The following is a 15121-nucleotide window of genomic DNA, read 5'->3' as shown; positions in this document are numbered from 1 at the left end:
TTGTGCACTGGGAATATAAACTGGCTGTGAAATCGATTATTTGCTGGCCTGAAACAGCCTGAGACCTAGGCCAAGTTACCCAAGTTTGGGCAGAAGCATCTAATTTCAGGAAAGCTTCTAAAAAAGCACAGTTTGTTTAAAACGACAGATTTTTAAATGTATTTATATAGCTAAAATGACTTTATTGTGGTATATTTTAGGTAGGTTTTTGTTTTACTTTTTGTAATAGCCTTGCAGAACAAATTTTAAACCTTCCACACCGAAACAACCTGACAGAAATCCTGTCAGTCTAACCTTTGTCTGCCAGGTAGGATTTGAATGGTGCTAAAAGTCAACATGATAATTTTACAGCAGCAATTCAACGTAACATTTTCATTGCCAGTTGAGGGAATGTTGTATGCCTGAACCTGTGGGGATTGTTGCAGTTGGTTACAGGTCTGTATAAATGTTGGGGTGTGCCATGACACCTTTTTCAAGAGCAGACATCCCTTTAGCCCAGCCTGCTTGCTCCCTCAAGATTTTATCTTGCTTCTCGTGTTGCAAGGATTCAGAATTTTGCTTCCACTTTCTCATAACCTGAATCCCTCTGGCTTTGAAGGCTGACTCAGGTCCTGCTTAACACAGAGTGACTGTGCTGGGCTGGCAGGAGCAGCGGGGAGGTTTGGATCAGTCAGCTGCTGGGAGCAAACGCCAGGAGATCTTTGCTTGGCACGCGGATCTCCGACCCCCGGGTCACGCGTTGTACCAGAAACAGAACTGATCCAATGAAGGGGTTCTAGATCTGACCTGAGCCTTTTACACTTGGTGAAGCCAGACTGGGCTACAGGAGTTTTACTGAGGGTTTCAGTCATAAGTCCCTGTAATTCACTGGCAGATTTTTAGCGTTATTTTTTTTAAATGTACGAACAGATTTATATTCAAGCAACATACATACACACACGTATATATATATGTACTTAGTAAAGTATATGTGTCCAGTGTTGTTAAATTGAAGCCCTGTGGTAACCAGCTGTCTCTGCATAGGAATAAAGTCTTATCATGGCAACTGCTAGGATGCTGTAAGTGTCTGAGTATTTAAGACAGACTTACACATACCTATTCATAAACTCAAGAGAAGGCTGCAGGCTTTTGTTTGTTTCCACATTGTATTAGCCAAATATTGTGAGTGGCACATGCCAGTTGCATATCTCTAATATAGCAGGTCAAAAGCTTAAACAGCTAATCTGTGTTCATTCAGTAATATTTCTAATTGTAATTACTGTTATTCATTTGAGGTTCCATTTGCTGAACATAAAGACAGCTTTGAAAAAGCAAAAAGACCACGTGTGAGACACTGGGGAGGTCAGGAAATTCTATTCTGAAGTATTTATGCATTTTATTTATTTATTTATCATACACAAAGAGCCGAGCCCCTGGTTCAGGATAACATTTCTTCATGCTGGCAGAAGATTTAGGAACCTAATTTCAGGCCCTTCCTAAAGCTAAAGCCAGATGTCCCTGGATCAGGGACCAAGCAGACTAAGCCATTAAAAGCATCATTCCATCCTTTTGAGTGTCCACAAAAAGTGGTAAGACCTTCTCAAATGCTTCTTATAACTTATATTAGTAGACAAACTGAGGAATCCCGAGAGACCCAAAGATGCTTCTGCAGTGCTCACCTCTTGATCTCTGAGAGTAGAAATACATAAATAACAAATACTCCTTGCACTCTCAGTGTTTGTAATATCACTGCCACAAGGTACCATTTGCAGTAATCGAAATTCGCGTTTCATGTGATACCCACAAGTAGGTTTTTATATTTTTATTTTTCAGGATTTTTTTTTATTTTCTTGGTTATATGCTTTCAGGAAGCAAGTAATTTTCCTTTGCCTGGTTTTCCACAGCTCTTTTTAACAGCACGTGATTGGCTCTGGTGAAATGTGAAGATCTCCCTAAAACAGATGCCAGCAAAAGCTCTGTTGTCCCAGCTTTTTGACAAGGTTGTTACCATTTACAGCAGGCAAGGACCTTCTGCCTCCAGATCCTGCAGGTGAAACAGTCCCAGCACTTGCAAACACACTTCCCCTTTTGCACTGCCTTGGTTTGGGTCAGGAGGTCTCCAGTGCAGAACAGCAATCACATCATTGCTGTCAGTGTGGGTTACAGTGGGGCCTGTTAGTGGGAAATACAACAGCAACGATGGAGGGCTTTTGAAATGTGTCAGAAGGGACTGGAAGCCTGTGTTTTGCCAGCTTCTAAAGACTTAGAGAATTGTCAGATTAGGAAGGAAAATAAAAGGAAGATAAAGGCTGATTGCAAACAGTTCAGCCTCAGTCTTTCATGAAGGTTTGTGTAATGTTCAAACTTTGCATAAAGCAGGCTCCCATGTTCTGTCAGGCACAGAGCTCAGCCAAGGTGTTCTTCCCTGGTGCTCAGGAACAGCCTTTTTCTCTCAGCAATTCTCACTGCTGAGCAGAACATCCATTTCTGTGTCACAGGATTGTCTGGTGAGATTGCTTAGGTGAGGTGAGCAAGCACAGAGCTAGAACCACGACAAAGAAGCCAAAGCAAGATGTTTGTGGAATAACTTTGTTCTGAAGGATTTTTTTTTTTTGTTTAAATGGGTGCTAGAAGCAAAGGACACAAAGTATGATTCTGTAATTATTCAGCACCCACGGAGAGCAAGTGCAAATGAGTGGTGTGGCATCACAAAAAGCTGGCTGTTGTGTAATTAGGATACTGGCAAGTTTTGCAGGGGTTGCATTTACATGGAGATTTGCTTGGGTAGTACTTGATCCTTACAACTCTATGTCTTTCATCAGGAAAGGTGACAAGTACTATTTCCCTTTGTTAGGGAGAGAGAAAGAGAGATGTCAAACCAATGTTTTCAACTCCTATGGGAGCTGCAAACAGTAGAGTAGAGCAGTCTTCTCGTGTCTGAGAGGTGAGCTGGTGTGCAGTGAACTTTGCAGTGCATTGAAGATTTAGGGACAAATTTTACTTTGTGTCCCTTGAGAAACAGTGTGATTGACTTCACTGTCTGCCCTTGTAGACCTGAGAATCCTCACTAGGTCCTTAATGCAACAGTATGTGTGAGAGATGGCTAAAGGAATGGTAGGTTACCTTCATCCTCACATCAAATGTTTGTTTTCAAAACTGAAAGCAAACTAGGAAGATGTTTGTATGTTTTGGGGGATTTGGGTTTTGTTTGATTTTTTTGCTGGGCAATCTGAAATCTCTGGACAAGGTCTGGGGGTGGTTTGGGTGTTGCTCTTACTGGTGCATCCATCAAAGCTTCAGCCAGTGGGACATGCAGGAGGACAGGTCCGTGGTTCCCCTGGCCCCAGACACAGGTGCGTGTCAAGCAAACCCTGCAGAGGAAAGGTCACTTCTGCTGAGGACCCCAGCACAAGCCTGCTGATGGGAATTGAGGCACAGGTAAATCAGGATCCCACTAGAACAAAAAGGTGAGCAGGCAGAGCCATTAGTCCTCAAGTATGTTGCACAAGCTGCGTGGTCCCCCACCCTCCGGTGCCACCCTCTCCTCCCTGGCTCATCCAGCAGCTTTTTGGGCCAGGCTTTCCTTAGGTCAGCGCTTCCCATAGCTCCCATTATGCACTGCAAGCTGTGCCTGTGTTCTCAGAGCTGTTAGGCCGCTGCTCACTGCAGAGGGCAGTGGATGCTGTTGGGTGCAGGCTCTCCTGAGAAGCTTCTCTTGGTTCTTGTTTGTTGGGAGGGTTTGGCCTGTGGTGCCCCTGTGCTGGGGTGGCTTTGCAGGTATGTCCCTGTGGGAGTGAGTCGGCTGCTGTGGGGACAGGTGGTTTCTTTGCACAGAGGGGCCACTTCCAGGCACTTGAGCCTTTTCCAGAGCCAAGTCCCAGCTGCTGTGTGTAGGTGGGGCTGTCTCTGTGCTGCTCAGCCCAGCTCTGTGGTCAGCCTGGCATCACTGAGGCACACGGGGAGAGCCCAGTGCCAGCTCTGTGTGTCTGGGGGTTCAGTCACCTCATGGCCCAGCAGTCACCTGTTCAGGATCTGATAATTTGATGGAGCTGTAATGGAAAAGTTGGTTTGACATTGTTACTAGAGTCTTAGGCCGTTGAATACAATAGCTGCTGTGGCTGGTTCTGAAGTAGACTGCTGAGACCATGCCAGTATCTGAATCGTGGGCAGGATGAGTCCTCTGCTTGGTGGTGCTGTCTGGCATCCGAGCTGCAGGAAGCACAGCAATAAGTGAGTGAGAGGAGCACCTTTTGTTTGACTGGGGATCAAATGACACTGTCTGGGTTCCTTCTCTGGGGGAAATTCTGTGATGTTTCTAACCACAAGGAAGAAAACGTAGGTGGAACTGAGTGCAAATGCACATTTAATGTGTGTTCATTTACAGCCAGCCAGAAAACAAAATAAGCAGTGGTTTCTAGTAATATGGTTCTACTCAAAATAGCTTTTTATTAAGTCAACTTGAAAGTGTGAAAACGGTGGAGCCATAGACAAAATATTTGTTACCTTTTGAAATGAGTTACAATGGTTTTGTCATACTTGTACAGGTATTATAAGGTCAGTCTTTCTGTATGTTTTATAACTTATTGTAGAATAGTCTTCTATGCATAGCTGTTCCACTTGCCTGTGTAAGTTACAAATCTAACAGAAATGAAAGCATGCATTTTTCTCTGTTTGCTGGTAACCTATGAAATTAGAAACTTGTATTTCTGTGTTTTTAATGTGTTATACTATAAAGAAAATTCACAGCACTATTGTCTATGGAATATCAAAAAGTTTTATTAGAATGAATTACTTTAAATGTTTTGTCAATTGATTTAATAATGTGTCAGACATCTACACTAAGACAATATAATGTTTATCAATAAAAATATCCTCTCTTTGTACTAACTTGACACTTCAGGGTGTGCTTGGACATAGGAGTAGAGCACCCCATGGGTCTCAGTCCCAATGATTTATTCATTTTTTGCATAATTGTGAGAATACTCTGTACCCCTTATGTGATCTCATCTTTGGATTAGGGAGTGAAGGAAGAAGAAAAGGGAGTTTTTATGCTTTGCATTTCCTGTGCCCCTGGGTGTGTGTGTGCTGTGAGGTGTGTGCAGCACAGCAGTTCCCCAAGGAGTTGGCTGGGGCGTGTTCGTGTTGGAGGCCGTGCAGAAACAAACACTGTGGGAATTTTATTTGCTGCTGTAGGAGTCAAATTCTGCTCTGTTACAACGATACAAATCTGCAATTACTGCACTGATGTTACTGTCTTCCAGCGTAGGGAAGTGGGAGTTGATTGTCACTCTCCCAGCTGGCAGATTCTGTGCCTGTCACCGCTCAGCCGTTGAGAGCCACGGTGATGAGAGCCAGTCCTCCCTCTGAAGCTGTTCCTGCAGTAATATTTTGAGTAATGCTTGGAATAACAAAGAGGGAGAGGTGCTATTGTAACAGTTCTGATGTGGCCACTTTCCAATAGGTGCTGCAGAGCACTTGTGGACAGGGATGGTTAGAAACCCATGCTTTGAGAGAGGGAAATACTTGTGCTGCTTTTCTACTCTGCACCAGCTGAGAAGCTGCAAATTCCCCCCTAACTCAGCCTCTCTTGGTGACTTCCTTCTACCTCATCCCATGAGACAGTTGGGACACTTCAGCTGACCCCCCCTCCCATTATACTTTCCCTGACAGAAGATTCTGAGATCCTTGAATGAAAAGGCATGTAATTGGGTCTGGCTACCTCACCTAAACCACTTTTGCTTATGTCTTTGTAACAGCTGCTGACAAAATGATCTGTTTCTTCTGAAGTGCCCACCACATCCACGAGAAGCAGTGGTGTATCTTAGGCAGGGTGTTTACTTACACATGCACAGCTATTTCCAGGTGCAGAGGAGTCCTGCAGTGCAGAAAAAGCACACATGCTGATCTTGCACCTCTGTCCAGGAGGGCAGAGATGAGGTGCAGCCTTTGATGTTAATGCAGAAAATGTCTTTCATCAGTGCAAGCCCAGCAGTTGTCTTGAAAATATTTTCCATTGGTGTGATTGTTTGCTTTCCAACTCTGCGTGCTGGCAACCCAAAACATATGTTGGAATCCATACAGATGCTGTGTCTCTGTAGATAATTCCCCATGACTCGTTTTCTGGTTCAAAGATAATCTTGCTTCTTGTCACAATTTGGAGCGGTTCCAGTTGGTTGTTGGAATCTGAAGATACTCTCACTCCTTACCCCCTGCCACGGTGATATGCCAAATATGCATCCTTTTTGAGTCTGCCTTGTGATTACTTCACATTAGAAAACTTTGGTGTAACTTGCAGCCTGGAAAGTTAAGAGATTGGTTTTCAGAGATCAGGGAGTAATTGAATTTCTGACCACTTTCATTAAAGTTAGGGAAATCTGAGTGTGAAGGCAAGCCATCATTGCTTTCACTGGTGGAGGTTGGATGAGTACATATTCATCTTCATGTATTCACTTTTGCTTTTTTAGAAGCTGTTCTATGTTGTCTTTGCAGTTACTCTCCAGCCATCACAAACCCTGCCTAAGCAAAGATGTGGATTCTTAGTGCAGAACAAAAAAAAATGAAGCACAAGTACAAAGTGGTGAAAAGAAAACTAACTGTTCTCTCCCTCCTGGCCATCTTTATCCATCATAAAGATACAAAACTAGAGCACAAATCCTATTTATATTCCCTTTGGGGGTCACTTCTGGCTTGCTTTACAGAGGCCAGACTTGTCTTTGCTACCCCAAAAGCTATTTGCTTTGAAATAAGAGACCTGTTTTCTGTAAGTTGTAGATAATAATCTCCCTCCTGGCTCTGCCCAATTGACTTGGACCTGTTTATTCCAACAGAAGGAGTGTGTGATTGCAGGGCAGGACGAGGGGCTGCCTGGTGTCCTGAAGCAGTGGGGTTGTGCATCTCAGGAAGGCTGAGGCATTTCCATCCAGCTCTGTCACAGCCCTCAGGGTTTGGCTGCAGGCATCTCCCAGCTCCAGGTGAGACTTCCCACCTGAGGTTTCTCCCATCCTTGCATGAACATGTTAGGATGTGGAATCCTGGACATGTCAGCTGCTCCCTGGAAAACAGCTGATGAATGGTTAGAGCTGTTAGTGCCAAAATAAAATTATTTGGCTGCCTAAAATGGGGCAGCCTTCAAGTTGCTGCTGGGCTGCACAGCTCCTGAGACTGCTGCTCCCAGTCCTTGGCACTGGGAGGTGGATGCACACGGGTACTCCCAGCACGTGGTGCTTTCCCAAAAGCTGAAGCAGAGGCAGCCTGGGGCTGTGCCTTGGAAGGGCAGAACGGAGACCCAGGGGCAGGAACTGCAGGTATGTGGATTCTGTGCATTTTTCCTCCCTGCTGCAATGGAGGTCGGCCCTCTTGGCACAGCTGAGTGTCTTCCTGCTTCCTGTCCGGCAGCTTTGAGCAGGCTGAGCATTCAGAGAGGAGGAGGAGGAGGCTGATCCTCAGCCCCCGAGTGTCGGGAACAAGCAGTGCTCTGTGCCTGGCGTGAGGCTTTGCAGTGCCAACCAAATCACTAGAGAAGAGTAGCACAGAGTGAACAAAAACAATTGAATGCCACAGCCTGGAGATAGCAGGTGCAGTGAAACCACTTCAAACTGCCCACACAAGAAGATTTTACAAGTAAGCCTTTAAAGAATAATGGGGGAAAAATAAGTAGCATAATTAATATATCAACTGCAGTGGAAATGTCTTAAAACAAGTAACATTTTAAAAAGAGAGCTCTGCTTTGTATGTGAACTTAAATCAACACTTGTCCTGCCTAAAATTCTTCTGTGCTGACTGCAGGGAGGGCTTGGATAGAAGTGTATTTTCTAATGTTGCAGAGCAATGCCATCTAGGGCATAGAGCTTTACAGTTACCAACAGGAGTGCTATCCATCCTTAGTGACAGAGCTTCCTGGGCTGAATATTAATAACTGGTTCATCACCTCTGCATTAGGCCTGTTGGGACGTGCTCATTTTCCATATCTGCTTCCAGTTTTCTGAACTATGCTCTTGTCAGTTTTTAATGGATAGTTTTGTCTCAAGTGGAACACAGTGAATTTCTGTACGTACCTTAGTTCCTCCTGAAATCCTCCTGTTAGCTGTCATCTGTGCAGCACAGCAGGCATTATCAACAGTCTCTCTAATCTTCAGCTACTCGAAGAATCCACCCTGGCTGTGATTAGAACCATGATACATTTAGGCAGTAGATTAAAATACTAAACCTTACAGGCCAGATCTCGTCATCCTTGTTCAAAAGCTACTTTAGTGTGTTCCTGAGGTTCTCCTGTTGAAACCAAGCTGCCTGTAGAACACTGGTCTGCGTTAACTGAAAACATCTCAAGAACCTGGCCCAGCTGCAGCTCTGTCCTCGCTCCTGGCTGACACAGCTCTCCGGGCTGAAGGTGAAGTGCCAAATACAAGGTAAGAACCTGCTGGCTTTGGTGGGCGTCTGTGGCAGTGACGAACCCGGACCCACAGGTGAGACATTTTACCCACTGTCTTGTCCTCCTCCTTCATACCGTTTGGCCTCATCATGCTTGGCCTTTCTAAGGAATGGCAGCAATATTTAGTGGCACTTTAGACTCTGCCCCCCCTGGAGAACAGCAAGTGCTTTAACTCTCGAATCAGTCTCAGGACATTCTTTAAACTCCCAAGGCTGCACCAGCTTCTGGACCAGCCAGCTTCTGCCCTCTTCTGTGAGAGTTACACTTGGAGCTGGTGATCCTCAAGTTACTGGCCTTGTGTGAGTTTGTTGTTTTTACAGTCAGCTTCAAACTGAAGGCAAAAAATACTTGACTATAACTTGAAAACACGCAGAGAAATGTTAATACCTTCACTAATAAAGACAAGAGCTTTTAACAAAGCTACAAGCATTCTTTCCCCTCCCCTTGACTAATGGCATTCTTGTTGCTATCTGAGCAAAGAGGGGGTCTGGTTCTCCTCCAGGTTCATAGTCTGGTGTGGCTGCCAAGAGGTTAGAACAGTAGTGCTTATGGGCATAAAATTGCACGCACACTCCTGCATAGTGAGGCACTGCAAGTCTGGGGAAACAAGAGTTAGATGTTAACAGTGTTAATTAAGAAGCAGAAAGTACATTGGTAACTAAATTTTTACAGTGTCTACTTAAACAGTGCACTGTTTAAACACAATGCTGAAGTGACAAATAATTGGTTCATCAGAGTTCTCCCTGCTGATCGGTTGTGCCATAAATTGGTGTGGTATATGTCACTTTTCATTGTAACTGGAGATTTGAAGCACAGATTACTTTATTTAGCAAACAGTTTTACAGCCAGGCTACTAACACTGTCTTTTTATTTCTTTGATAGCATAAAGATGAAAGGAGGACTCACAATCATCACTTTCCTGCAAGTTAAGACAGTTGTGCAAGAAGGATTGGGAATGCCTGTGTTTTCTGTAAGGTGATGGGAGCATGCTCTCATGTGCCAGGACCCCATCCACCACAGCGAGGGCAGGGGCTGGTTTATTGGGTACCTGATACTTCCAAGTGCTTTAAAACTGATGTCCAGACTTGGAACAACTCAAGTTGCTGTGCTTCAGTGCTGGGTCTGAGATGGCATCAGTGATGCTGAATGCAGGTGGGCTCAGGAAGCAGTTACCCAAACACAGGCCCTACCCCCATTCTCTCCTACCCACATAAAACAAGATATGGGTTCAGTTTTGGGATCAGAACATGGCTCTGATCCTTCCCAAGTTCCTGAGGATTACTCACAGCTAGTGTCTGGCAGTCATTGTCTCCCTGGTCCGAGGTCTCATCACTACTCTCATGTTACTTTGGCTCAGGCTGTAGAGAATGGAATAGCTTTTGGCAGATACAGAGCTGGAATGAGCTCTCATTGGCAGCTGGAGGCTTGTTCTTACGCCTCCCCTTCTTGCTCCCAGATCTAGTGAGGCTGCTGGTGAGGACGTGGATCAGATGCCATGGCCCTCACATCTGACACAGTGCTCAGAGAGGGCAGGACATGTGTGGTGTCTTTGCATTACTTGGCCTGCACTCTGCAAGGGCTTTCTGAGAAACTTGGGGTTCTGGTCCACACACTCTCTGGGAGCCGAGATGTCAAAGTGCTCACACATCGCTGTATGGAGACATATTTTATTTAGTAATTGCTTTCAAAAAAATACTTGAAAATTAAAGAAAGGGAAGGTAAAAAGTAAGCGCTGCTGAGCTGGAAATGCAGCATTTCCATTTAGTCATTTCCTGGCTGTCAGGAAGACTAGGTGCTGTCAGATCTCTCATCAGAGCCCCACCACAGTGTACTGATGTGAGGGAGTGTTGAAAAGCTGCTGGCCAGATCTACTTTCATGGGCCAAAGCTGAGGGAAAGGGAAGAGGTGGAACAAGGCAGGATTCTGCCTCACTGTCCACGGCAGGTCATGCCAGAGCACAGAACAACTCAGGATCCCAATACCAGCCTTGCTACCAAAAACTAGTCTTGCAGAAAAACTAGTTGGTTCAGCTCTGTGGAGTTTTGTTCACTTGCTGATTAGTGGGTTGGTTTAGTGTGTTTTTTCTTTCCATGTGTGTAATTATGTCTCCTCTGCTCACTGTATGAAAAGGTAATTAGGAAAACTAACCTAAATATCTTAATCTGTTCTGCTCTTAAGCAGTTTTTGTTGTGCCTTCTTTCATGCAGTTTGATTCCCATCTCTCTCCTCCCTTGCTATAAAACACAGCTGAGTGCAAATCAGAACAAGAAATGCAGCCTGACGGCCGAAGTGTAATGTGCATAATACTGCCAAGGGTAAGAATTTGAATGTACTGAAGTAATTGCTGTCACATGCTATAAGCTGAAACACACATCATGTTTTCAGGTGAGAAAAGATCACTCTGAAACCACCAGAGGCTGAGGAGTGGATGCACCTCCATGGCTGGGAGGTGGCACAGGTGTCCCTGTAGTGCAGCAGCAGTGCGTTCAGCTTGCAGGAGAGAGAGCCCCCCAACTCATCTGTCTTTCCTGTAAAAAGGTGCTGTAGTTTCTCTTCTCACTCCCACAGAGCTCACAGCAGTGTGACAGGCATCTGAGACAGGAGCCAGTGCAAGAGGAAAGTCTCTTGATGTAGGATGTAGGAATCTTGGCTCCCATGAGAGAAGCTAGCTGAAGGAATTAATAGTTGCTGCTCCTTGCTGCTGTTGCCACAGTGTGACAACAGATAAACACATCTGTTTTCTATCCCCTCAATACACTCAGGAGGCTGAAGATCCATCCCAGTAACACTGTTCTCCTTTGTACTCATGATGTGATTTTTATAGCTAAAGTACATACTGCCCAGGCCCAGTCCAAACCCAATTCCATGAGAAAGCTTCCCTCATCTCTCCAGGGTATATAATACAGCAAAGTAGCAGCTTGGGCAAAGCTATGTGCCAGCCTTGTCCAGACTAGACAAGTGCTCTGGGGCATCCCACCAGTGCTTAAAGCCTTCTGCCTACACGTTGGTCTCTGCCCCACACCCACATGATGGGAAATACAGCCCAGCCGTTCAGGGCTTGGGAAAAACTGCTGTTCTTCAGGCTTACTGTATGTATAGAAGATCATGCCAAGCCCAGCTCCAACTCGCAGCTGGATTGAGGGGAGGGGTGTCAGTCAGGGATAAATGAGAAACACAAGCCATGAAACTTGACCCCAGACTTTGGGTTCTTCAAAGGCTGTATGTGGCAAAGGCTTTCCCAGTGAATTTCCTCCAGTCCTTAGAGGTCAGTTCTGCTCCAGTTTGGCAGGGCTGCCTATATCCTAACCTGCCTCTTGTTTACTGCCTTGTTTGCTCTTGTTTCGCTCTATGGCTGGCAGGCACCTCAGTCAGCTGCTCTTCAATGCTTTTGGGGGGCAGCAGTGGCTCCCCTCCTCTCTGTAAGGGTGGCCAAGAGCTCTGATAGCTCTGCCAAGCCAGGCACCGCAAAGCTGGACTTCAGTACCATCTTCTAGGCTGCCTGAATAAAAACCAGCAGCTTCCAGAGGACTGAAAAGTCAGTCGTGATACAGCTTGTGATAAATGCACTGTAATGTCACAGCTCTGTGTGGTATTTATGCAGGTGGAGCAAGTTTCAGAGACCCTGGAGACAGCTTGCAGAACTCACCGCTGCTGTCACAACTGGCAAGCAGGATTGCTTTGGCTGCCTCCAGCTCATGCCAGGAAAGTTTCCCACCTTTGTGTCAAAAGGCAGCTATAGGTTGCATGAAAGCTGCAGCAACAGAAGCTGCTCAGCTGCTCAAGATTAATGGCAACTTTCGTGGAGGTTGTGGATTAATATAAGTATCACCCTCTTGGAAAAAAGACAGCATTCCTTCATCCTGCTTCCTCAACCCCACTTTCATTTTAATGGTCTGGATTTTGGAATTGCTTATACCCCCTTTAAGCAGGTTTTTCTACTGCTGCGTGTCTTTGAATGTGTTCCTTGGCACAGCACCTGCCTCCTCGCTGTGGTCACTGGCATTTTTAATGGGCACTCTATTTACAGAGGAGGCAGCTGCCAGAATGGAAGGAAAATATTTGTTCTCATTGTTTTGTTACTTAAATAACTTGCACTGCAATAATTCTAATCAACTTGTGAAACACTGAAGTGCAGGGATCCTGGAACGAGTTGTGGAAAATGCACATTTTATAACGGCATCGATGCTGTGATTTATCTTATCCAGCTCCTTGGCCCAAGGCGGTGACCCGAGCCCGTGGGACGGATGCTGGTGACAGGGAGCGGTCTGTGGGAAGGAGACCCCGGCCCCCGAGCAGGTAACCGCGCTGGGACGGGGCCCGCGGTGGCGGAGCCGCCCCGGTGCCGTCCTGCCGGCCGTGAGCTGAGCCTGCTCCCAGCGCGGGGTGCCCTGGCTCTGCCTCGGCCCCGGCTTTGGCCCGGCCCGGCCCTGGCCCTCTCCTGCCCCGGCCCGTGCGGGTCGCGGCCCCGGCCCGTGTGGGTCACTGCCCCGCTCCCGGCCCGTGTGGGTCACTGTCCCGGCCCGTGCGGGTCACTGTCCCGGCCCGTGTGGGTCACTGCCCCGCTCCCGGCCCGTGTGGTCACTGTCCCGGCCCGTGTGGGTCACTGTCCCGGCCCGTGCGGGTCACTGTCCCGGCCCGTGTGGGTCACTGCCCCGCTCCCGGCCCGTGTGGGTCACTGTCCCGGCCCGTGTGGGTCACTGCCCCGTTCCCGGCCCGTGCGGGTCACTACCCCGCTCCCGGCCCTGTCCCGCCCCGTGCGGGTCACTGCCCCGCTCCCGGCCCTGCCGGGTCACTGCCCCGCTCCCGGCCCATGGGGGTCACTGCCCCGCTCCCGGCCCGTGCGGTCGCGGCCGCGGTCCCGCCCCGTGTGTCGGAGGGCGGTGCGGGCGCGGCGCAGGCGCAGGCCCGGCCCGGGGCAGCCGGTCGGGGAGCGGAGCGGGACGCGGAGCGGCGGCGCTTCCCCGGGCGGCCGGGCCGGCTCCGGACAGCGCTGCCGCCGCCGGGCGGGAGGTGAGCTGGGCTGGGCTGGGCTGGGGTGAGGCGCGGGGGTCGCGGCTGGCCGGGGGCCGCGGGGGCCGAAAGCGCCGCGGGAGCGGCCGGGCCGGGCCCAGACGAGCCCGCGGGGCAGCGTCGCCCTCCGCCCCGGCCGCGGCCGCTGCTCCCGGCCCCTTCCCCGGTCCCCGCGGGCCCCTGCTCGTGTGCGTCCCGCCACCTCCCTGTCCCCTCCGGTGTGGCGGCCCGGGGCACTGCCGCGGGCAGGAGCCCGGCCCGGCTCCACGAGGAGCCCTCTGTCCGAGCCCCCGCTCCCCTTGCTGGCTGGAACAGGGGCTCCCGGGGCCTGGAAGAGGGGGATGCAACGTGTATCGTGTTGTGTCTTCTGAAATGTTTCCTTGCAAGTGTCGTGGCAAAAGTTTTCTTTTGGGTCACGCGGATGTGATTTGGTAGATGTAGAAGAGCAGAAAGGTGTACTTTGTTAGCTTTGATTCGTCTTCTCGTCCTTCCAGGCTACCCGCCTCCGATTTGTTTTATTTGCTTCTTTCCTAAAGTGTAGCTCTTAAGCCCTTTTAAGTAAGGAACATCTTCTGTGCCTTCGCCAGCACAGCTGTGTTGATGAGGAGTGAGCGAAACGTGATTTCCAGCAGGTATTTTTGCAAGGGCAAAAGCCCCGGGGCGAACAGGACTGTGCTTGCCGGAGCCCGTTCTCCATCAGGGGATAGACTGGGGTAACCGCTGAGGTGCTTGTCTGGCGACTGGAGTTAATGGTACCTGCAGAGGTGTGTGTGGGCTGTAAGGCTGATGGGGCAGTGCTGGGACTGGCAAGGACTCAAGCCATGACTCTACCACTCCACAACAGCTCTGTCTTCAATTCAGCTGTGTCTGCACCGACTCTGTGAGTAAGTCTGTGTTCTGCTGTGATAAAAGTATGCTAGTATAGCCATGGAACTGAGCTCTTGCCTTTCCTCGGGCCAGATCTATGTTAAGTTTCATTAGTTTTAGCTTTAAAAATATTAATTGCTTACTGGGGATCTGAATATTTAATTAGATGAGCAGGAAGAAGTGGGATGAGGCCATGCTGGCACAGCTGGATAAGGTGTGTTGGGGGGCTCTTGTGGGTGCCTGGTGGATCCCTCTGTCGCCCTGTTGCGCTCCCAGCCAGCTCGATGTCTCTCGCTCCACCTCTGAGGCCCCACTGGCTCTTTTACGAAAGTCTCGGGGGCATTTTTGAGTTGTTTGCAAAACTAGTCCGAGCCGTAGTTCCTGAGACGCTGAGTGAGCAGTAGAGTGACCGAACTTTTCAGAAGGGTCTTACTGCTTTCAAACAAACAGTAGAAAAAGGACAGAGCAGTGTCGTTACTGTAGCAGTTAAAGCACTGCTGTCCTGTGCTAATGTGGCTGTCACATCGTGGGGCTGAGCGAGGTAATTCATCTCCCGTCAGCAGGAGGGGGTTGCTGCAGTACTGCATGCAGGAGATATGGTCTCAGTTCTGTTCTTAACATCTTAGCCAACCCTTACAGGGCTTATTAGCCCTGTACAATTACTAAGGGGCTCTGTATGAGGAGGAGAAAGGGGCTCAGCAGCAAAATCCTGGTCTTACCTTCCAGATATAGTGACTTCAAACACTGAGTGGAGCAACGTAAGGAAAACTGGTTCTCTGGTTAAATGTATTGCGGGCTCTGTGGTTGTGCAGGACTTGCCTGTGGCTCTGATAAATG

General features: G+C 48.2%; 1 protein-coding gene across 3 annotated transcripts in view; it reads left to right on the top strand.

Moving 5' to 3' along the window:
* LOC127473372 (sodium/potassium/calcium exchanger 3-like) overlaps positions 1–15121 on the top strand; it is a 186596-nt gene that overhangs the window by 117014 nt on the left and 54461 nt on the right. Inside the window, exon 1 of one of the 3 annotated variants that reach the window (XM_051792904.1) lies at positions 13304–13417. The exons of 1 other annotated variant lie outside the window; for it this stretch is intronic. The gene's annotated coding sequence lies outside the window, so the exon portion shown is untranslated. Of the gene's footprint in view, positions 1–13303; positions 13418–15121 lie in introns of those variants that run through there. One more of the 3 variants, XM_051792902.1, reaches the window with a different exon arrangement.

Source organism: Manacus candei, unplaced genomic scaffold (genome assembly GCF_025592945.1).
Source record: "Manacus candei isolate 608988 ecotype Guabito, Panama unplaced genomic scaffold, ASM2559294v1 h1tg000035l, whole genome shotgun sequence".
NCBI lineage: Eukaryota > Metazoa > Chordata > Aves > Passeriformes > Pipridae > Manacus > Manacus candei.
This window is presented reverse-complemented; position numbering and strand designations above follow the sequence as displayed.